This window comes from Pholcus phalangioides, unplaced genomic scaffold (genome assembly GCF_987345545.1).
Source record: "Pholcus phalangioides strain wild (caught in Gottingen) unplaced genomic scaffold, Ppha-v1.0 ptg000022l_1, whole genome shotgun sequence".
NCBI lineage: Eukaryota > Metazoa > Arthropoda > Arachnida > Araneae > Pholcidae > Pholcus > Pholcus phalangioides.
The window spans coordinates 22,502,255-22,527,739 of NW_028301615.1; the positions used below are offsets into that span (position 1 = coordinate 22,502,255).

General features: G+C 38.7%; 1 protein-coding gene across 1 annotated transcript in view; it reads left to right on the top strand.

Moving 5' to 3' along the window:
- Window positions 1–1,145: 1,145 nt before the first annotated feature.
- The window catches only part of LOC149070009 (protein brain tumor-like), a 74,426-nt gene continuing 50,086 nt past the window's right edge, over window positions 1,146–25,485 (top strand). Inside the window, exon 1 of the mRNA XM_089249245.1 lies at window positions 1,146–1,576. The gene's annotated coding sequence lies outside the window, so the exon portion shown is untranslated. The remainder of the gene's footprint in view (window positions 1,577–25,485) is intronic.

The following is a 25,485-nucleotide window of genomic DNA, read 5'->3' on the forward strand; positions in this document are numbered from 1 at the left end:
CTTCCTAGAACAAGGACTTTTTACCTTTCCTCTTTCACAGCCCTTTGTTAAGGGCTAAAAAGGGGTTAAAGTTAGGTTTAAAAAAAAGGACTTAGAACTTAAAGATGAAAGTTACGGACATCTTTAATAGAATAATATTCATCATATATTAATGAAAAATAATTAATTGTTTTCTCATCAAAGCTCACGGACTTCCTGAAACCTCTACAATGACTCCCAAGGGATCCATAGATCCCTGTTTAAGAACCATTATCCTAGATGGGGGCCTCCTAGCTGTTTCTAGGGCAGTGCTTTTCAACCTTTCTTATCTTGCGGCGCACTTGAGGCTATGGTTGAACTTCCGCAGCGCACTTGAATTCAGATTTTGAAAAAAGTAGTTTTTTTTAATGATTTAATTACTTACCGAGACAAAACAGTTTATTGATATATTGCAATAAAAAGGCGATTAACATTCCTAAAACAAAATTATAAGTCATGAAATGATGCTTATAGATTCCCTTAGAGCTTAAATTATGCCAATTTCTTAAAAAAATTATCGCGGCACATCTACGTTCCTCTAATGGCACGCCGGTGTGCCACGGCACAGCGGTTGAAAACTCCCGATCTAGGAGCCTTAAAAAAAACCCGGGTACCACACCGGTTGTTTTTCATAGTATTTTATAGTTCCGGTATTTTTTTAATTTAATAAAATTAAAAATCTCTTTTACGTAAGGCCGGTAACATTATTCATTTCCTTCAATTTGCCTGGGCATTCACAATGTCAATTCCCTCGCACCTAATGTTTCCCTGAATCTGGAAAAACATGATAATCAAGAACGATGGGGGAAAAGAAAACAAATTATACAGTATATACGTGGGTGTTTTCGAACTACTTGGTCATTCTGTCAGGTGGGTAGAAAAAATAATAATTTCAGAGAAATTTCTGGAAAACAGCGAAATTTCTTTCTTTTCTGGAAGGGGGGGGGGGAAGAAGTATCACAGATATGATGCTTCATGGGAAACCGAAATTCCTAGTTTTTTGGTGACTCATTTGGCGATATATTAGTTGGCGATATTGGCGACGCAGATCATAACTATCATCCGGATTTTCAGCCCGAGCCTCTTCAGTACCGAAACTGACGCCGTTGGTAACGGTATCGTGTGTTCTTATCAGAAATCTCTCTTTGGAACATTAAATTATATATATATATATATATATACATATATATTGATAATTCTGTTAGTTTGGAAAACGCGTGTTTGTTCTTTCTTCAAAGAGCACGTTGGACGGACCATTTTGCTAAACATACGTTTTGGTGAATTTCAAACATTTTCTTCTTTTTTTTACAAAAAAAAAGAACATTTTCCCAAGTGTAAAATTTTTGTGAAGTTGTGAATTTTTTAAAAGGAGGAAGTTCCCATAAATTTGTTGGAAAAGAAAAAAAAAGATTGAATTTTTTGAAGACATTTTCTTTTTAATAATTCTATTTTTTTAATTTTTTGAATTTCGGAAGTTGTTCGTAAGTGATATTTAAAAGACTCGACATATAATATCTGTTATATATGGCTTTTTCAATTTTGAAGATCACCCTTTGCGGTAAGTTTCTCCTCTTTTTTTATTTGTTTGCGTTAACATATTTTTATGAATGTCGTTATTTATTTTGCGCTTATTGGCATTTAGATTCTCATTGAAGAAATAACTGTGATTCAACATTATAATGTCATCATACGAACCGTTATGATTAACATACAGTAAGTACCTCGGTGATGAGTTATTTATGACTCATAATTATTTGTGGACAAGAGAGAATTCAAATGTCGCATTATCCGTACAGCGTACTTCACATTGCCGATAAATAGTTTTAAAAAGTTTACATTGATGTAATTTTAATTGGTTATTGTAATTTATGGAAATATCTGATATGGATAGAGTGATAGTCGGTTCTGTTAATTAGAAAGAATTAAGATTAATTAATTTTTTTTCTTATTCTTTACTAACAATCATGGTATTCTTCTACATTTTACTATTTGCAGATAGAAAAAATTTATTCGATGAAATCAATTAATTGATAGAGTTGAATATTTTAACATAATGAGGAAGAAATCATTAGTTTCCTCATATTTCGTTATAAATTTCATTATAACAATTACAAATTTATTTTATTATAAATTTTTGTTATTGATTCTCCTATTTCGGGAGTCGAGAAAGTAGATTGTATTTAGATTTAAACAATCATTCGTAAATATGTTTCAATAGTACACATAAAATAGTACACGAATGTTATTTATTATTTTGATTATTTTTCTTGGACTATTTGGTGGCATTTAGATTGAAACGAACATTTAGAGATAAATGTCTTTTTTTTTAAAGTTAGATTTAAAAGAAATCTGTAAACTGTTGCAGTATATTATCACAAAATTTTAGTACATTTAGTGAATTTGATATTTGTGGAAAAAAAGACAAAAAATAAAAGAAATATTTTAAAAACTCTTTCAACTTCTGTTTCATCATACCCTATTATAAAGATATAACTTGCTCTAACAAGAAAATACTTTAAATTTTTCAATGAGGATGTTCTAATATTCTTTTTATTCATACGAAAAATTCTGAATCAAAATTGATGAGTTCCGATTAGTTTTGGTCAGAAAATCATTTAAAGTAAAATTTATAGATGATTATATACATCAGTGTTTTAGTAATTAATTTTAATTACACTTATAACAACACTGATGAAATTAAGATACGCATGATTGATAATGACCCAAAGAATAAGAATAACAATTTGAAATGACAATTTGACATTACATAATTTTCATCTTTATTCCTAGAATTACGTACATAAACTGTACGTGATCAATTTTAATTTTATGTAATCAACTTTACATCTATACAGAACATATATCCTTCATGAAAGATGATGTAAAAATCAAAGGGGATATATTTTTACATGATGTAAAAACACATTTTTCAGTCTTTGTTCATAAAATCCACATTTCATTTCAAAAGATTACCACATATTCAAATATTGAATCGTTTACTGGTCATACACCAGCTTTTGTGTCATACTTTCATGTTGTGACGAGGTTATGGTGGTATAGCAGAATATCCAACGTCAGAGTATGAGTTACTGTGAGTGAAAGAAGATTATTCGTTAAGAATCAGCTTTTTTGTAGATCCGAGTGTAATTACTCCATTAAAATGGAAAAAAAAAACAAAAACAAACGTATAAAAAAAATTGAGAAAAGAAAGATAAATGATTGAAATATGATAGCATGCATGAAGTTTAAGTTAACGTTGCATAAACCTACTTTTTTTCCAAGTTCGCGGCACTCTTAAGAATGAGGCTGTATTATTAAATACCTTGAGGTACCCAAAATTGTCGCTTCGATCCGAAACGTATCACGTATTAAATTAACCGTTTTACTCGTATATATTTAATGTTTTTTTTCCCCAACTTTCTTCCGTTTTTCGAATTCGAATATCTCAGCGAATATTGCGCTTAGTAACGTGGATTTTTTTTTTTTGACATCAGGAGAGACAAGGCAACAACTTTCTAATTTGGTTTTTGAGCACATGATATCCATCTAAAATGTTATTTTTATTTCAATACCTATCAACCCCTTGCAACATGAATGACATATCTGAGTATTGCACGTTATTTGGATACTTTTTCTAATTGGAAGTACGCGTCTAGGATCAACGGTTCAACAGTAAAATGCCACGCACCCTGTATGCATAATACAGTAGATCCTCTCTTATTCGGTCGTCTTTACAACTAGTCCTATAAAAAAAAAACCCCATTTCTTACTTGATGATGTAAGTGAACTTATTGTGTAGTATGTATTATTCACACACATGGTGTGTGTGTGTGTATATATATATATTATATATATTTTTTTTTCACGCCGTTACCATTATCCGATCCTGAACGCTTAAATAAATACAGTATTAGATAAAGACAGCAGTTCCCAGCTGAGATTCAAACTCGGGTCTATATAAACATTCGAAGGTTAATGCACGCATCAACAACACGGACTGCCAAGCTTTCCGATTATTTTACAAAAAAAAAAAACACGTTTAATGCATTTTGGCGTATTTTCAACACGTGAGCGTTAATTCGTTTAAGAACCTCGAAAATATTTTCTTTTGAGAATTGAACTAAATATTTCGAAAAAAAAAAGAAAAAATATATTGAAGAAGGGAAAAAAAAAGGAGGAAATAGAGAAATAAGATCTAGCAGAACGGGTGTTTCCAAGAAATAGTTTTCCTTCTAATAATAGCTTTTACAAGTGCTCGTGGTTATCATCAGATCGATAAGAAAATATATATAAATGTACGGAATAATTTTCTTATTCTTTTCTGTTCAAAAAAACTCTCACTACTCTTTTTTTCTTTTATGCTATTATTCTACCGCAAATTTATTTTACGTCTGTGAATAAGGTATGATATGAATATTAGAACACATTTCCCCCCTCACATTTAATCTAAATAATATCCTATCACATAAGAAGAAAATAAATTTATGGATCATTTGTTCATTATTTTCTGAAATTATCATGATTATTTTTTCCCCCTTGTAAGAGTTCTCGAAATGAAATTCGAGGAGATATATTCACGATGCAACCAAAAACTAAGGGAAATGCGGAGATGTGGGGGCGCCGTTTTTCAAACTTTTTAACTTCCAGCAAAAAATTTAGTTTTGAATGATTAGGGTGAGTTTATTTCATGACTTACGAGAGATAATGGTCATTTCTATTTCTGTACTTAAAATTTTTTTTTTTAATGTGAACTTTTTATCTAGATTTCACTGAGAATATTTTCTTATGTTTGTTTCTTTTTTTTTTTTTTTCCTTTTTCCGTTGATTGTACCGTATCTATATACAGTTAACGACTCTTATTATAATTATGGATAATGCTATCATTCGGGTATTGTTATCACTTTTACTAGAGGATTTCACTATAAAAGTTTTATAAAATATTTTATAAAACTTGGAAAATGCAACCAGCAAGTGTATCAGTTACATTCGCCGATCAAATGTAACCAATAGGCTTCTCGGTTTTTTTTCAAGTTTTGTAAAAGATCTTTTATCAAACTTTTATTGTGTAATCTTGGCCTAAGAACGGAAAAAACCAATATCATAACATCGGAAAAAATTCGTTGCTGTTATCAGGACTTGGGGTAAATGTTATCATTTTCTTTCCCGTCGAAAGTTTTTTTTTGCTCATTCTGAAGCTAAAGTTTAACCAAACTTGTTTCCCTCCTCCCCTGTAAATTATTGTTATCACGCGCACGCTGCAAGACTATGAAGAAGGCTAGAGGATGTTCTTCTCCAACCCCCCCCCCCCCCCCCGTCCCTGTTGCAAACAATTTCGTACATAGTGTCGAAACCGGTTTGTAGTATTCGCGGCGATCCATGTACGTGTGGAGCTGCTTTTGCAATAGCCTTTCTATAGTGAAGTCAAATGCATGAAAAAAAAAGTCTTTTCCGTTCAGTTCTTGATCAGTTTCTTTCAGTTGACCAGATTCAAATTTAATTTTTCTGAGAGACTATCTCAAGAGAACGTGCCGTACAAAAGGTGTGGTGATTCGTAAAATTAGACAGTTTCATTCGAACGCCTCACGATTGCTGAATAAAAAAAAAGCGGCATTTTAGCTTAAAGGCAAAAACAAGAAGTCCCGTTTTAGAACAAAATGAATAAACTGGAACGATTGAACATTTTGCAACCAATTACGTGGAAAGAAAAACGCAGTAGGTGTCCCGTTTTACAAATGCTCGTTTACCATACGTCCCATTTGACCAACCGGATGTGTGGTGACCGTACTTGCAAACGGGACTTTTCCAAATATAGTTATCGTTCGGTTGTTGTTATCAGAAACCCCGAGTCTCGATGTGTCCGCATTGAACGGCGTGGACTGTAGTTAAAATTTACTTTGTGTGTGCATGTGTGTGTGGGTGTGGTCTCTATACAAATCTACAATTTTAGATCAATCTTCGCCAAATTTTAATATATACTGAACAGGACCGGACTTGAACGATAAGATAGTTTGAAAGTTCATGAGAGCTGGACAAATACCCGAAACGGGGAAAAAGAACTGTCGGGCAACAATGGCTCTTGTGCCTCAACAATGACTTTTGGGATGTTTACCGTGGCTCCTAAACAATGCATATATATATATATGTATGTTATATTTTGTTTATATATATATTATTTTTTTTACAATGGATTTTCACTTTTCTTATACTCAGAGTAAATTGAGAAAACCAAGGAAGTACCGGATATTTTTACTGGTTGGATATATTATTGGATAGTACCAAAAATTCTGTGAACATTTTCCCTTTCAAGTTATCGGAAGAAAAAAAAAGTATAAAAATTTATCTCTATCCTTTGAAGAATCCTTCATTTTTTTCCCTCCTCAGCTTTGAGCTGTTTTCCGGCATTTTTCTGAATTGCGTCTTCGTAGATTTCAGTTGGTTTGGAGTCAAGAAATTGACCCGTGAGACTTTTGACAGTATCTTTGTCAGAGAATGATTTTCTGCGTAAAGTACTTTGAGAAAATCGAAACAAATGAATGTTAGATGGTTACGATGTCAGATAAGTATGGTGGATGCGATAAAACAGCCCCGCATACGTCATAGAATTTGTTTTGTGCCACCATGAAAAATGAACCCTTCAAATCTCTTCTTTTCAAAGCGTTTCAAAAGTAGAAAAAAAAAACCATTGTAAATACTGCACATTTTTCCGACCTTTTCACGAAAGGTTTGTGAGAACTGGACTTTTACAAATACAAATACAACGCCACAATAGGCAAAGTTGCCCATAACAAATATGGATGTCATATATTTCAAAATTACAGCAACCCAATTAAAAAGGCAATTAACAAAAACTAGAAACAATATATATGATAAACAAATGATAAAATATACAATGCTCATAAAGAACACTTATGGTTGTCTCATTCTAAGTATGGATAGCTTCTCGATTTACCCCAACATGTGGGGGATATATTAGGGATATTTTAGAATCTCTAGTAAATACGAAGTGGTCAATTTTGAATTTTCTTTGATTTGACGACTTCATGACGTCACCATGCGTCGCATCCGGGCTGTATCAGGGGCATGCCCCCTGATCCAGCCCGATCTTCTTTTTCAAGAGGGGTGATTCCCGGATTTAAAACTCCATGATACCATCAAGGTGTGGGTTCACTTAAAGCAGGGGTGCACAACCTCCGGCCCGCGGGCCAAATACAACCCGCTAACGGGTTCCATTCAGTCCGCGAAATGTGTTCTGGTAGAAAAGTATCAATTCACACACCTAGGCCGACTATATTTCCTTCATAAAAATACGGGATCCATACAATATAAATTATCAAAGACAAATAAAGTTGCCAATTAAGCCAAAAAAAAAAATTTGTCGAGTGTGAGCAAAGGTCACAATTATCTCTGAAACTGCTGAAAAATCACCAATGGCGGGAAATAGAGGTTTAGTGCAAGTTTCAATGGATTAAATTTAATCCCTCCCCAAATAAAACTATATTTTTGGCAGATATGCGAAATGGGTATATTCATACAATTGTGTAATTGATAATGATAATTATCATAATTAATTTATGATCTTAATTTTTGATATCAGTAAAGAATAAAAATTCCAATATGCCTAGTCGAAAAAAAAAAATTCGGACGGCCAAAATTACAGAAATGCCTTGTAAAATACTTGCCAAACATATGGTCACCCTATGTACTGTAAACATGTGCAATCTGAATAGGCTTATTAAATATTGATACAAGTATGAGTAGCATTAACTACACTTTTAAGAAAAGAATAATAGTACTGTAATAACACACATCAAAGTGCCCCCAAAATGAAAATTTTGATCACCCGAATACTGAACACTCTTCACCAATATTCGGAACACACCGATCACGATCAGAACCGCCTTTAAGAGCATAATGGGCCCCCGGGCCCCAGTGACTTTTCTGAGGCTCTCCCTAGCAAATATGCACAATCAATATAGAAAATTTCAACCAGATCTCGTTTTTTTTGTGAAACCCCCTCTTCTCTTGGGGCCCACGAACCAGACATCTCTTACAGAGTAATTTATCATTACATCGAGTATCGTTGTAGCGAGGTTTCACTTTTCATTATAATTAATGGATTCTGCTGACCACAGCCAACGGGGCAAGTGCCCCCGAATTATTGAAGACTGATTATTCTCTGAAATTAGCATCAATTTGGTAATTTTTTGGCATCAATTAGCCGCCAATTTTTGTGCGGTACTTTTCAGCATTTCTTTACACCATAGTTTCCCAACCATTTTTGTCCCATCGCCACCTTCTTCAGAAATTTTTTTCTCCCATTACCCCCTTCCCCCCCCCCCCCAACGCAATCTAACCCATAGGATCCTATGTTTTATACCAGTAGTTTCTACCGCCCCCTGGAACATTTCATCGCCCGCCCCAAGGAGGAGTTAACACCCACGTTGGGAATCACTGCTTTATACGATCACGAGAGTGAGGCAGAGGAGCAGTTGCCACCCCCCCCCCCATGGCTGACATAATTTATGGATAAAAATGAAGGGAAATTTTATTTGTTTTGGATGTGGCTGACTTTTCTGTAAATAATATTTAAAATCGAGGGGTTCAAATTGTTGGTCCTCTCCCCCTAACTTGTCGAGGTGGCCCTGTCTGTGCATATGAACAGGGCATGACAAATCGAAAAAAAAATTAGGTGCCAGTTGGAGCCAAACATACAAACAAACCCCCCCCCCCCCACCCGACGTTTTCTTCCCCTTGTTAGTAAACACATTTGTTTATTGTTAGTAAACATATTGACATAAATTCCGAAAATTTGTGTTGCCTCCCCCTCCAGGTTCTAATTTAACCGCACGTAAAATGTTTTAGGCGCCCTTTTTTAATCGCTATGGTCTAGCATCTGGGGTTTTTCAAGCTTTGTGTATATAGCTGAATATAATTTATATAAGATATTCAATATATCCTACGAAAATTCATCATACAGGGTGCCCCAAAAATTCGTAGTTTAAAAAGTCGTAAAAATGGAAGGAATTTGAATGCGGTTTGCGAAAAAATAATTCTCACGATGAGATTTCTTTCTTTCTTTTCTTTTTTTTTATTATTATTTGGGCACGGGGGGGGGGGGATCTAGTTCAAATTTTTGTCGATAGATGGCACTGCACGGAAACAAATCACTGAAAATATGCAAATCAGAGTCCTATAAAATTCAAGGAGAACGATTGACAGATCATTTCTGAATTTTTCTGTTACTGGTGCCACCATGAGGTTTCCATTGCGATGTTGACATTGGTGGATAAAGCACTATTACTGAAGTTGTTTTACCTTCAAATAACCGGCTCAAGCTTTGCAAACGTTTCGGACACATAAGAGACTGAAAAACGTTTCATGCCCACAAGTCTGACATTTTTTTTAGTGCAGCGCCCTTCATCGAAAAAAGTCTGAACTATTTTTTTTTCTATACCAAAAAAATCTCCATTCGCGAGAATAACTGTTTCGGAAATTGCATTCAAATACACCTATTCCTTCAATTTTTGTGGGTTTTTAAACTATTTATGAGACACACTGTATGTAATCAAACGATAGGGGGAAAACTCCAAAAAACAATTTTTCGGAATGAAACTTGTAAGAATTCGAAATGGCAACGTCAGGACTGGCAGACACTGCACATACAGTATCTTGCAGGGGTGTCAGCTATCATCTAATATATATCAGTAACAAGTCGACGTTAATTGGTTATTATAACGTTCCAGAATAACCCCCTGTTTTCCCTCAGGCAGCTCGTGGCTAATAATAATCATTCCATATAACTGGAGTTTTGTTCCCATACATGCGTGCTTCTCCTCCCCTGTGGAGAGATAACGCAAAGTTGTTTTCCACAGAATCACCTGAAAGAGTCTCTCTCTCTCTCATCTTTCTCTCTCTCTTTCATCTTCCACCTCTTTTTTGAATGACGTCATCCAGGCGATGGACCCCTCTCATTGGATAGAGATGTCCGCAGTAATGTACTTTCCAACACCCCCTCACCTCTACGAAAGGGTCATTTTTCCTGACGTAGACGATGACATAACGCGGGGGTTTTTTTTCTGTAAAAATAAATAATAAATAAATATCGGGAAGAGAGAGAGACAGAGAGAGAGATTCCCATTTTTAGTGGCTCGGGTGATGCGTAATTAAAGTTCGCGGGTTTCGGGATAAACGGGGGAGTTTTTCGGGCATTATCGTGTCGGTGGGATTCATTGATCTTCAATGTGTCGTTTTCGTAAACAAATTCAAAGTTTGGTGGATACATTTTGGACTTGGTTCTATTTAGGAGTATGTTTGTGGATGGGCGTAATCGCTGCCTCGTCTATCATCGATTCAACGAAAACAGCGGGAGTTTTTGAAATGCGGATTTCATACTGGTCTTGTTTACGACATGGGAAGTTGAACTTGAGTAAACATGAATACATTTTTACGCAAGATTATGGTAGTATTTTGACGAGATTAATCCAAAATATCCATCTCTTTATACTGAGGAATGATAATTAATGAACGTCAGAGATCATAGTGAATTGCGTGGGCTTCTTCCTGAAATTATCTCAACATGATTAATGTCCCCCCATGTTTGAAAATAACGAAGGTTATATTTGATGCTGTTGTTGCACGACAAAGTTATTTTTGGATTCGAGCATCAATAAAATGCTGATTATCACGAATAGTTGCGCGAATGGCTGTATGAATAAATAACAGTGGCGTGTTTAAACGGGGGCAATTTCGTGTGTGTGTGTGTGGTGGGGGAGGGGGAGCAGATTTGAGGAATGATTGGTCAAGAAAATTAGTGTAGAATGGGAAGAAGGTGGCAAAATCATAACCAGAAGAGTGACCTACAGAGTGTGTGAGTACGAAAAGGATCAACAGCGTCCTCCATCGACAAAAATATGAACTAATTTTTTTGTTTAAAAAAAAACAACAACACACACCACCACCACAAACAAGCAACAACACCCTTTGTGTGAGAACAACTTTCTCCGCAAACCGAATTCAAATACACCAATTCCCTAAATTTTCATGAATTTTTAGACCATTGAAGATTTTATGGGACACCTTGTAGTATATTCTAAGATATTTTAGTGAATAATGAAACTAATTTTATTCCAGAGAAGATGCGTTGAACCGGATAATGAACCACGCCTTATTATGTAATAATAATTATAATCGCATCATCAGCCATACGGTATACAATTTCCTCTCAACAACGGTGGCCACCATTATTCAAAAATTATGTGTTTGTGTGTGTGTGTGTGGGGGTGGGAGGGCTTTGTTCGGAAAGAAGAGAAAGGAAGACATCGCTACAAAAGTTTTCTATTAATGCTTATAACACTGAAATGAGACTAAACTATTGCATACGTAATGAGCCTCTCTTTGTCTTTTCCCTTGAATTTTCTGTCTAATAATACACATTTGTTTTTTTTCCCGTCTTTCCTCCCCTATTTGCGTGTTTGAGAGATTTCCTTTTTGCTCTAGTTGAAACGTGTCTTAATAATTACGATCCAGGGAGCGTGTTTTTCTTTTTTCTACTCTCATGGATCCATGATTTTCTTCTTCTTTAATATGTGCCGTGACTCATAAATAACTTCTTTTAGGTTCCCCCAGCGGAACTTCTTTGAACTTCTACTTCTTCCCACGGCTATCACGCATGTGTAAGGCTTGTTACGCCTTCTTCTGCTTGACCGTTGGCTAACTTGATGGTTCTCGAACTTCTGACAACCACGGCTCTTTTTTGCCCAGGCGGTCGTTTACCCGTGGCCCGATCGCCCGAATGTGGGTCCTTTGTCATAGCTGTCATATATATCCGTTATACCCTTCACTCTTGTGGTTATTTGCCACTCTGTCAACCCGTGATTTCCCTGGCATTATGGTCAGAGACGCAACTAAGGGGAGGGGGGGGGGGAAGCAGGCGGATCTCGTGCCCCGGGTGCTGGACCCGAGGAGGCACAAATTTCATTCTGAAACCTCTCCTTCAACATGAAAAGGGCGCGTCAAAATGCGCGCTTTGCCCCGGGTGACCAAGCATCTAGTTGCGGCCCTGATTATGGTCATCAAATGCATCATTTTTTTTTATTCTTGTCTCTCTTGCCCATATGCTGCTCCTTTACCCGTGGCTCCATTGCTGTACTGATCATTTACACCCACTGACTTTGGTGATCGTTTAACTGATGCTTCCTTTGCCCTGACAATCACTTACTCTTGAATTATCTGCTCAAATGCTCACTTGGATCTTTTGCGCAAATGTTCATTCACCCTTGGCTTCTCTATTCAAATACTTATTTACCCGTGGCGTATTTGCCCGAATGTTCGTTTACCCTTGGCTCCTTCATCCAAGTGTTCGTTCATACGTCGACAGCGGTACTCTGTCCAAGTGGTCATTTACTCCTTTTACTCAAATGCTCATCTGCCCTTAACTTCACTGGAGAAATGCTCAATTTACCCATGGCTTAGTTACCTAAATGCTTATCTACCCATGGCTTAGTTACCTAAATGCTTATCTACCCATGGCTTAGTTACCTAAATGCTTATCTACCCATGGCTTAGTTACCTAAATGCTTATCTACCCATGGCTTAGTTACCTAAATGCTTATCTACCCAAACGCTTATTTACCTAAATGCTTATCTACCCAAACGCTTATTTACCTAAATGCTTATCTACCCAAACGCTTATTTACCTAAATGCTTATCTACCCAAACGCTTATTTACCTAAATGCTTATCTACCCAAACGCTTATTTACCTAAATGCTTATCTACCCATGGCTTAGTTACCTAAATGCTTATCTACCCATGGCTTAGTTACCTAAATGCTTATCTACCCATGGCTTAGTTACCTAAATGCTTATCTACCCAAACGCTTATTTACCTAAATGCTTATCTACCCAAACGCTTATTTACCTAAATGCTTATCGACCCAAACGCTTATTTACCTAAATGCTTATCTACCCAAACGCTTATTTACCTAAATGCTTATCTACCCAAACGCTTATTTACCTAAATGCTTATCTACCCAAACGCTTATTTACCTAAATGCTTATCTACCCAAACGCTTATTTACCTAAATGCTTATTTACCCTTGGCTCCTTTATTCAAGTGCTCATTCACACGTGGTAACCAATGGCACTTTTGCCCAGGTGATCATTTACTCCTTTGCCCAAATTCTCATTACTGCTCAAATGCTCATTTATCCATGACATATTCACTCTTTTCTCCTTTATCCAAGTGCTCATATATACGTGGTGACGCGCGGCACTCTTGCCCTAGTGGTCATTTACTGTTGGTGTTCTTGCCCCAGCGTTTACTTATCCGATGCTCGCCCATCCGAGAGATCATATATAAGTGGATCTTATTCCCCTCTGAGCCATATACCAGTAACTTTTTTTGCCCTTACCGTCGCATATCCATGGCTTTCTAACGCATGTGGTGATTTATACACTGCTTAATGGCCACGACAGCCGTGTATTTGTGACGCTGTCACAGCAGTAATAACTATGTTAATCACTGGGTTATGTATAAATAGATAATGAATAAAGTCTCTTAGATTTCTATATAGGCCTAATAGGTCTATATGTCTGAGCATATCAATAGCATCGTCTCGTTGTGACACCCTTGAAAACGCTTGACGGCGCTGCTCATCAAGCTTTGAGAATCACTGGGTTAACTTAATTAGTTTTGCATAATTAGTATTTCCTACTTTTGTCAACTATGTTTTCTTTTAGTGATAGTCTCGCAATAGAGAGTCTCCCACTCTCTATCGCACCCCGCGTTACAAAGAGCAACAGGCCTACACACACACACACACACACACACACACACACACACACACACACACACACACACACACACACACACACACACACACACACACACACACACACACACACACACACACACACACAAAGTTGATGGTAGCATTTAATGTAGCCACTGTTGAGTGGTCATAGCGACGGACTCGAATCACGAGGTCCCGGGTTCGAACCCCCCACTGGTGCCACAGTGGTGGTCAGCTGAAGATTTCTGTGGTTCCCGACTTCGGGGCGCGAATGCGAGCTGATCTCCCGGCTAAAAAGTCTCGCTAGAGAGAGAGAGTAACAGTCCTACATGGAGATAGACCTGAGTTATGTTCGGTTTGAAAGAAAGAAAGATGGCAGCACTACACATAAAAAACATTACACAGAAACACACATTACCTTAGGTTCACAACACGTACACGGACATTCCAACATGTACCAATTTGTTAGACGGAGGAATGTGGAAGAGGTGCATGAGTGATCAGAGTGCTGTCTTAACGCATGGGCCTACCCGGGTACGGCCCGGGGCCCTCAAGAGAAGAGGGGGGTCTCACAAAAATGAGATCTGGTTGAAATTTTCTAGAATTTACTAGGTAGGGCCTCAGAAAAGCCACTTGACCCAAGGGCCTATGATGCTCTTAAGACGGCCCTGTGTGTGATTTAGTAGTAGTAGTCTCAACACACAGAGAGAGTAGGGGGTTTCCACTCCTTTTTTGCTGTCGGCATGTTTCAGAGTGCACGTATGTGAAAATAATTATCATTACCAATGGTTTTGTGTATCCGGCATCATCCCAAGCAATCCAACCTGAGCTTATTATTCCAACTATTGAGGGAGAATATGCAATGATGTGTGATAACAATCCTCTCAAAAACACATACTTCTTTGTTTGGCATATCCGTGTTTGAAAACATGATTATTTCTGGTCGAATTTCACTAAGTACTTGTGAAATTTCGACGAGAGATTTTCCTTTCAACTATCTCTTGAATTCACAGCTCGTTATAATGAGGATTCTCTTTCTCGAAATCAGCGAGTCTTGAATCGTTTCAAAGTACACGGTGTAGTTTAAAAATCCATAAAAATTGAAGGAATTGGTATATTTGAATGAGGATTGCGAAAAACATTATTCTCACGTAGGGGGATTTTTTTTGGTAAAGAAAAATTAGATTCAATTTTCTGTCGATAGAGAGCTTTGCACGAAAGCAAATCGCGAGAAATATGCATATCAGAGTCTTATAAAAATCTGTGTGTGTGCACGATTCATCACCTCATTTCTGAACTTTGCTCTTACTGGCTTTTGCATAAGGTTCTCATTGTGATGATGTTGATATTGGGGGATAAAGTACTGTTGACTAAATTGTTTTACCTCAGCCATGAATCACCGGCTGAAGTTTTATGAACGTTTCGGACACCGTAGTGATTGAAGAAGGGTTCTGGTCCAGAATTCTGTGATTTGCTTTCGTGCAACGCTTTCTATTGACAAAAATTTGAACTATTTTTTTTTCCTGCATTAAAAAAATCCTCTATTCGCGAGAATAATCTTTTTGCAAACCGCATTCAAATATACAAATTCCTTCAATTTTTACGACTTTTTCAACTACAGTGAAGCTTTGCTACTACAATACTCGATATAACGGTAAATTCCTCTTCAACGGTATTTTTTCAAGTCCTGGTTTAGAAATGTCTAAAGTCTAATACTTAACCGCTGTCTATAAATATAACAATAATCCCATCACAACGATATTTTTCCTTGATCCACAAAGTATCGTTATATCGAGGTTTCACTGTATTTACTAATTTATGGGACATCCTGTATGTAATACGTAGTCATGCCCATGGCCTCCCACATCCTTGAGCTGGGGGCACCTAGGTTTGGATCTTTGGTGGCCCCAAGACAGACTTTTTATAGGCCCTTGTGTAGCGGATTAATAGCATGGAAAAACAAAAAATGGTGGTTATTGTGCTGCGTCCCTGATGTAGCCCTGTCAGCCCTGCCCTAGTAAGGGGCATACCCTTTGACGCCCGTTATGGTAGAGGAAAGCATGGTTTCTTTTGTGGTTCCAACCCGTGGGAATAGGATGAATTTCAATTTTTCAAACTATAAATTCACTGCCCATGAAATATCTCAGCGTGGGGGGGGGCCGCCGAATTTTCCAGAAAAAAGGTCCCGGATCTAAGGCTGTATGGAATTCTTTTAGTACTGATATGACTTCGGTATGATATGGGAATCCCTAAAACAAGACGCTACGCGAAAGTGGTTATTGCTCTTTCTCTGATGGGTTTCCCCGCAATACCTTCTCTAAATATAGCAATTACACCGAACTTTGAGGTTCAATACTTGATTTCTGTCTCTCGTCGTGCATGTAGACTCGGCTATTAATACCAAAAGGGGGAGGGGAATCTGTTAGTGATTAGAGAGGAGGAAGGCTAGAGACACTGAGATACTCGATTGATTGTTCAAGCCCTTAATATTAGGTAACGGGATTTTCCTGAGGAGAAGGAGGAGGAGGAGGAGTAAACGAACCATTACGTTAATGTGGAGCGAAGGTTGCTATAGGTGTGCAGGAGAAAAGTGATCGAAGAGTTCTCCGCTGCGGAATTGCTCATGGTGCATTATACATACACTTACCGGGATTTGTTTGTCCCTGTGCGGTGCGGAAAGAATCGAAAGGCAAACTGTATCCGTATGCGAGCAAGAAGCGCCAGATTGCTAAATCTGTCTTATATTAGTGTGTGTCTCTTCCCCCCCCCCGCCCCCCGCTCTGATTTCTTGAGTGACGTAATGGCTTCCGGCATTGTTTTCGATTCAGTGTTTTAATGGATTTAACGAACTTCCATCGCCCATTTCTTCAGAAATTTTTTTTTCTCCCATTGCCCCCTACTCAAGCGAACCCATAGGATCCTGTGTTATACTCGCAGTTTCTATCGCACCCCCTGGACTATTCCATCGCCCACTTTGGGAAACACTGAGCTATAGCAAGGGTGCGGACCTTTAGGAAAGTGCGAGTCACATCATTGGTTTGAAATCTTGTCGCGGGCCACTTAAGTGATTTGGAACAGCGTCGCAGGTCACTTCAAGTGCCGTGGAACGACAAAGCGGGTCGCTTAAGCGTTCTGTAATTGTGCCGCGGGTCACTTGAGTAATCTGTAAATGTGCTGCGGGCCACTTAAGGTATCTGTTAATGTGCTGCCAGCAGTTTTAGTGATCTGCCAGACCAGACAAGGACCGGGCTCTGCCCCTTCCGGGATATAAACCATTTACCCATATGGGTTAGGCCGCGCTGGGGAGAAGCGCTTAAGTGATCTAGGACTGTGCCGCAGGTCCCTTGAGTGGTTTGCAAGTATCCGGTCCTTTTCTCAATGTTCAATGATGTTGAGGTTGTAGCGGGGAATTAGTCGTCGGGTGGCTTCGGCACTAGCACACTCTCCTGCACTCGCTCCTAGTTACGGGGTGGCCTTTGCCGGGATCTTAGCAGGGGGGCCCCCTAGGACGAAGATTTTTTTACAAGCTAATCTATAGTAAATCTATATTTAAGTAAATAAATAAGGATGTTCCACTAGGGTCCCCAGGATGGAAATCTGTCAGGCTGTCTTATTCGAGGCTCCTTGATCTGGAATGTCTGACAGCAAAAATGTGGACAGAAATAATAAAAAGAAATGTTATTCTTTTTCTTTTTAACCCCAACGAAATTCGAGACTATCTTGAAAAAAAAATGTTCCATATTCTTTTTCTTTTGGGAAAAAAATTTCGATGGAAACATCATCATCACGTGGTGGAATTCTAAAGTGCTGATTGGTCGAGTAACATTCACTCTTTGTAGAGAAAGCGTCTCAGCTCTCATTCAGGCTCTGTGTCTCTCTCTCTCTCCAATCATCAAGTTGGCACCCTCAGAGATTTTTTTTTCTTTTTAAAGTTTCTCAACAACCTCCTTCAATCACCTTTTTTTTTTATTGTCTCCCGTGTGAGGGACCCCAGATTTTTGAAGGGAGAAAGAAGTGTTTCCCGATAAAAAGTGACTGACGTTTGTTCTTCTTTCTTATACATTTTTCTTCTCAACCAACACGTGAGTTGTGATGTTGCTTGCTCTCTGATCCCTACTGGATGGCTTGTTTTCATCAATAAGCGTTTTATTAAGAGTGTTACCACAGCCCCGTTATCGTTTGTATTTCTATTTTTAGGTCTTATGTAAGACCCGCAGGGAGATAACTTGCGGGGGCCCTCAATTCCAAAGATTTCCGCTCGCCGCTTCGAAATTTCTACATTCTTTACTAGTGTATCTTGACCTTTTTTTCTCCCATGACCCATTTCAGACCTTTTTTTTGGCTCTTCTTATCTTAATCCGAGACCCCTAAGATCCAGGAATGAGACCCTTTTACTAATTAAATTTTTTTTCTGAGTAAGTTTCTAGCATACACAATTTTATAAATAAGATTCATCTCCATACTTCCTGGTCTAGATACGCCCCCTCTCCAAGCCTTCCTCTTGCAACGGCTCTATGGGTACTCTATGGTGCTATCCAGGGTCCTACTTTGACTAGATGGGAGCCCTGGGCACAAAGCGATATTGAAGGGTTTGGTACGTCTGCAAATACAGAACATGTTGTTTGCAAACACATGAAAAAAAGGATATGCACTATTTTAAATGAGAAATGTAATGTAAAATTATCCATGAAATATATCTTCCAATAAATCCTATTTTCACACTTCCATATGAGCAATGTTGATAATGTTGAGCTCGTTGATAATGCCATCAAAATCTAATTTTTGAGTTATCTCAGCTTCACTACACAATAAAGCTAAAGGTGACAGTTTTTCTTGTAGAAGACTTGAGTGAACTGATGATTTTACCTTTTTCAATAAGAAGAATGATCTTTCTCTAGAGCAGATGGATATTGGTGATGTTGCCAATGCTGATCCAATGCTGTCTCAACATTTGGAAACGTCTCTTCTAAACCTCTAGCGTTATTCGACATGTATGGCATTGTGACACCAACCTGAACCAAGGATCAAAATTGTTGCAGCTCGTCTGAAGTTTTGCATTGCAAATATACAGAATCTGCACGAAGATTTAAGGATTTTATGTTGATCAAACATGCGAACTTTCTTGTCATCGTTTCATAAATCATTTTGTGAAATTGAAAAATCGAACAAAAGACTGTCACGTTGAAACATAGTTTTGTCGTGTATATATTATAGAGTTTTATTGCTGTATTTTGCTAATAATTGGAACTTTGGAAATAGTATAATGCGATTTGGGAGAAAATTCTTTGATTTTCCAAAGTTTTACCAAATAAAATTTATAAAAATTTTAGTACATTATATATTATTATAAGCCCTCCTAAAAGGGCCTAAAGGGGGGGCCTGAGCAAATGCCAATGTTGCCCATATGGAAATCAGACCCTGGTTGTAGCCCACTCGCCAGAACTGCGAGAGGGCTGTAGCTCGAGTCCCAGTGGGAGGCAAATGTGAATACACTGATCTCTCAGCTTACACACCCTCTCACTTATACGTTTCTCTCAGTTATGAGACAATTTTCTGCACTTCTTGTCAAAGATATAGGTTATAGCTTCTTAAACTTTTCATTCCATCGCCCCCTTTCAAGAAAGCCCATAGGATCTTATACTAAGTCCAAAGCTTCTACCACCCTCCTGGACCATTCCATCGCCTCCCAGGGGGCGATATTGCCCACTTTAGGAAACACTGATATAAGTAAATAATGCTATTCATTTATATACGCCTCTCTCACTTATACTTCTTTTTTCCCGCTTGTTCCCTTGCACCGACGCATAAAAATGAGTGACTACTGTATTCATTCTAAAAATCATCACCTCTACATAACAATCAGTTTCCTGCATATCTTTGTATTAACAAATAGAGAAAACATCTGTGATTCTACAGATTTGCAAGACTCGTGATTTATGTAAACATCATACTTTCAGATATAATCCGATGACTTTGTTCCAGGATCTCTTCGATTGATAATGGGGAGCACGATCACTCCTATGCAGGTTCGGCAGGAAGCAAAAATTAATTAAGAGCTCGTTGATAACGGTTCTTTTAAAATGTGATGTTATAGCGTATATAGAAGAAAGATGATTAAAAATATTTGATGGCGTGGATTCATTAATCATATCGCGTTGATAAACGGCAGAAACATCCCGGTAGCGATCGGGATGCCCCAGAGCAGCAACTGGTTCTCTGGATGTCAACTTCACTTTGACATGAGGCCATATGCCATCTCCTTTTTTTTTTCTCCTTCGTCATCCCCTTGGGCATTTGCGAATCTTTTAAAGCTGTGTGTGTGTGAAAGTCATTTCAGGAGCTGTCACAAATTTGCATGGGGTGAGGCGGCAAAGTGGTTTTGTGTAAAGTAAAACGGTGTGACGGCGCCTGTTGTTGTTCGCGTGAGAGTGAGCGTGTGTGTCTGTCCGCCATTTATCGATTAAGTCGGCGTCTGTTTTCGCCTTTTTGATCATCGCTTTGAAGAAGAAGAGACTCCGGATAAAAGACTCGCGCTCTCTCTCTCACTTCCCTCGATGCGACTCACTTTTGACGGAAATTGAGTAATAATTGCGTTTTCCACTTTTTCCATCTACCAACTCTTATCATTCCAGTTCATTTGTTGTCCCTTGTTTTTATTTTTTCCCCATTCCTCTCCCTCGATACTTTTTAATTGGTTTGTTTTGCCGTACGGAGCGACATTTACGACCGTTTCGCTGCAAGTAACGATCCTGGGAATTCCGGTTTACGGAAATTTCGCCTCCGACACTTCGCCCCCGACATTTCGCCACCGGAGTTTCGTCGCCGACATTTCACCGCCCCCGGAAATTTCACCCCCAGATATTTAGCCCCGGCTATTTTGCGTGCCCTAACCGTGTGAGTGATGGAGTGAGTAGGTGAGTTATACCTAGTAAAGTTACCGTATGAGTGACCAAGTGAATGCGTGAGTGATCGTATGAGATGCACTTCTTGAACGGCTGCAAAATACGTAATAAAGTTTAGAGTTGATGGAATTCTGCAAAATTTATTGTTAGAAAATACAATGCAACGATGTTTTTTTGCATGTTATTTTCAATGATGGCCTCTGAAGCAGTGTTTCCCAAAGTGGGCAATATCGCCCCCTGGCGGGCGATGGAATGGTTCAAGGGGGCGATAGAACATACTGATTTAACATAGGATCTTATGGGTTTACTTCAGTTGGGGGGGGGGCGATGAGAGGAAAAAATTTCTGATGAAGGGGGCGATGGAACAAAAAGTTTGGGAGACTATGCTCTGAAGCAAACAATGTGGAAACAAACAAAACATCCCCGTAACCAATGTGATTCGTCAAAAAGTTATTCTAAACAAATCCGAAATATTTTTATCCAACTGATGAAAATTAATATAAACGCATTTTTCAACCCCATGATTCATATAAAGGACGTTGAACAGGCAATTATGTTGCAGGGCATTGTTAGCCACTTCACGTACAAGCGTTTGGCCAGAAATTTCGATGATCTCTATTTTGGTAACCTTGTCCTAAAGCAAACCACACGTTAGAAAAACGAGGGGGGGGGGGGGAGAAATATATAAAAGGAAAAAAGTATAATAGATAAGACAGTTTTTTTTTAGTTCTTATACATAGTATAAAGATACATCATATGCGTGGAAAGAAAATCCTTTCGTAGATAATAGGGTTGCTATAAAGCTTCACGATGATGAAGAGAAAGAAAACGCCGAGAACTTGTTTAAATTTATTCCACCAGAGCTTGGACGTAATATTACGCCCGTGATCGAAAAGAAGTTAAAAAATGTGCTTCGCATCAGTTGTCTGGCTCATTGTATGGCAATGCATTGGACTTTGCAGCAGTGTTTTGCCAATTACATACATGGCTTTGTAAAAGAAATAATTTCAGAATCAATTAAATAATTTCAGATTTAATGAAGTAAAAAATCAGAAATAATTTTAGAGTCAACCAAATAATTTCAGAATCTATGAAAATGTTCAGAATTGGTGATAAAAATAATTTCAGAAATAAAATAACAATTTTGGAATGAAAATAACAATTTCAGAACATTATTAAATTAAGTACAGAGCATTTTAGAACGAAAAATAACAGTTTTAGAACTAATAAAATAAGTTTAGAACCAATGATTTAATTTGAAAATTAACGAAAAAATCTCGGAATCAATGAAAATTTTCGGAATTGTTGAAAGAAATACTGTGCGTGTAATTTTGCAATTGATGGAATGAAAGAAATAATCGGTATTGGGCTTGAGCTTGATAGGTGAGCCTACGAGGAACTCAGGCTCACCTATCAAGGCTCAACTGCATATGAGAAAAACGGTGTGTAATGTTTATGAGAAAATATGCATAATAAATCGAGTTAGTCGTGGCACATTAATAGGCCTCGCAGAAATTAATGCCCACAGCAACTAGTGACACATGGGTGATCGGAATGAATGATGTGTGGAGATACACCTCTCGGTTCCAAAAAGCTTCCTCTCTCGAACACGACACTTCTCTCTCTCCATCATACCAAGCATTCTCATCTCCAGCTCCCCCTTTAACAAATATGGGACAAACTAATGGGTTGTCTTTCTGGGCCGGGGCCCACCATACCCCACAACCTTCAACTATCCCTTATTTTAATCCAATTCTGGAAAATGGATGCGCCCTACACACTCTTTGTGATCTTTTTCCTTTCAACGAATAAGCGTTGCGTCGGGAAAGAGGGTGATCTCGCACACACATAGGAAAAATCCTAACGTTTCTCTCTGCCTTTTTCTATATATCTTTTCGTGTCCCCCCCGCCCCCACAATTTTTTCCACCATGTTTGATGAAGCCCACGTGCCACAGTTGAGGTATCACTCCGCCAGAGGGCAGCACTTCTTCCCCCTTTTTCAATTTTTTTTCTCTTCCCTCCCCCCCCCCATACATGGGTCCTACTATTTAGGCCTAACGAAAAAAAAAATTGTTGGGTGGGCTTCGTCGTGAAGGGCTTTCTCTCTCTCTCTCTCGACGGTGGAATCTAATTGAACAACACACACCCCACAGTCTCGACGTCGGCCCCAAAATCAATTTTTTTTCCTACCCTGACGTGTTCCCGAAATGCGAATTTCGGTGTTTTGTACTCGTATTTATTGTACTAAAGAAATATCGTAAGAAAAAAAAATTGTAGCGTTGAATTACAAATGAATTTTTCGAATGAATGAGCTAACTTATAATGTATATCATATATTCGCGAACACCGTCAAAGAACTGTCCCCAAATCTTGGATGGCCATTCTACAGGACCAGGGCCGCACTTGGACAGACAGGGAAGGATATGTGCTCCAAGGGAACTCTTTACTTCGACTTCGTCCCCGAAAAATTCTTGACTCCTGTCATGACAGCCCCACCCCTCCCAAAGTCTGTGATCTTTAGCGAGCTCCATGCCAGATTCTCCACGGGCCCCTATATAGTAAATTTAGAGTGTGAAAAACTCAAGAATTGTCTCTCGGTCCTCATGCAGAAGCAACAGCCCCATAGATAATCTCTTATCTCTAGGGAGGTATTGGCTGGAGCCCTGTCAGATCCGGAGCTGCAACGGGAGGGGGGGGGGTGGATCTGGTGCCCCGAGTGCTAGACCAGAGGATGTGGTGCAAATTTCACCTTTTAATCTCAACTTCAACATTACAAGAAAGCGCAAAAATGCATGCTTGCCCCGGATGATAAAGCATGCAGTTGCGGCCGAGGTCAGCCTCGCCCTTTGGGGAGGGCGTGTCATTTGGAGTCCCCCAAACTCGTTTAGACGGCTTTGACCCCTTGCACATGATAATTTCCTCGTCATTTTTACAGTCGAATGATCAAACAAACATGCATATGTGATGTCCAGTTCACATCATAGACTTTTGTTTTTAATATTCAATGCGTTTGTTGGCTACACAGGGTGATTCAAAACTATCGGGTGTCAAAATTTCAAGGGTTGATATAACTAGGGTCCCCCTCCCCCGAACGAAATTTCTGGCTACGCCCCCTCAGAGGGGGAACCATGACAGTTGGTTAAATTTGCTTCAGAGAGCTGAATGAACGCCAGAACTCTGTCGCCGGACTCATCCCGTCTCTTCTAGCCCATCTTCGTGGCAGAGTCCGCTACAGAGAACTGTGGGGAAAAAAATATGGTTGCGAAGAAATAAAGCGGCATATAGTAGAAATCACTAAACCTATAATAGTAATACCCCGTCCTTATAAAATGCCACGTGATCAATGATTTTCGAGAGTAAGTATATACGAACATGTGTAAGCTGTTTCTTCCAACTAAGTACTACTCAGGCTCAGGATGTTGAGACGGCCCTGCATAGAACCTTCACAAGAGGAAAGTTCCTTGGATTCTAGGACACGGGTTCGAGCCCCTATGCGGTCGTGTGGGAATGAGTGAAGTACTCGTATCGCGAGGACCCCGAGTTCAAACTCCCGTGACGGCATAGTGGTGGTCAACGGAAGTTGGTTTTCTGTGGTCTCACCGCAGAGAACACACACACAAACATACTTAAAAATTAACGCATGACACGACAAGCAAAAACAACCTGCCGAGTTGTCTGCTTCCGAATTCGGAAGACAGATGGCAGCACTACTTGAATGGTTTTCTGTGGCGCGAATGCACGTCAATCCAATGAAAAAGTTCCACCACAGAGAGAGCAGCAGGACTACAATGGTAAAATCTTCAATCATTACACTTCATTCATAGTTAGAAGAATTGATGGCAGACGGCTGCACTACACATAACAAACAATACACAAAAACAATTTTAGGTTCGCAACACGTACACGCACATTCCGGCATGTACCAATTTGTCAGAAATTCCGCAGAGGAATGCGTACGAGGTGCATATATGGTGAAATAGTAGTAGCACTACTTGAACACAGTGTTCGTTAATACGCATCTACATACTGTATATAGACGCGTGATTCAGGCATCAAAATTAATCCTCCGACTTTTGTTGACTAGAAATTCCATAGAGGAATATGGACGAAGCGCATGTGTGGTTTAATGGTAGCCCACGACCCAGGAGCGGCCCACTTCGTAAAATTTCTCCTTCACCGGGATTTTTAGCTAGGGTCCTCCTCTGCAGTGAATTTATAAGGTGAAAAAAAAAAAATGATAAGAATCGTCTCAGGTCCCGGGCTAGAGCCCTATCAGCCCCCCGCCCCCCATCCTTGTGGAGAAATCCATACTGTCACCCCTTAAAGATTATTTAGCTAAACCGTTTTTGAATAATCTTGTATGTTGGAAAACATTCCTGATTAATCAGGTTGTTTAACAATCCTTAAACAATATTTTCAATAATCGCCACTATGGTTTACAGGTTGTACTTGATCCTAATGGAGTTAAGAGAGAGAGAGAGACGTGTAAATATGATACTTACGTAATATTCTTGTGCGACACGGAAACATAATTGGCTTAATTCGAGAATGTAATGGTCTTAAGGATGATACACTTTGAAACGTAATTGGCTTTGTGTCTTCAAAGGCTAATGAAATACGGTGTCAGGGTATGTGTCTCGGTGTGACTAAAACTGAACGTCCTCTTGAGTATTTTCGGTTATTTATTCTTCAAAAAATCAAGTGTTGATAGTCTTGTAAAATTATTGTCAAAAAAATCAGAGTGAAGGACACGGTACAGGGTGAGCCAAAAGTA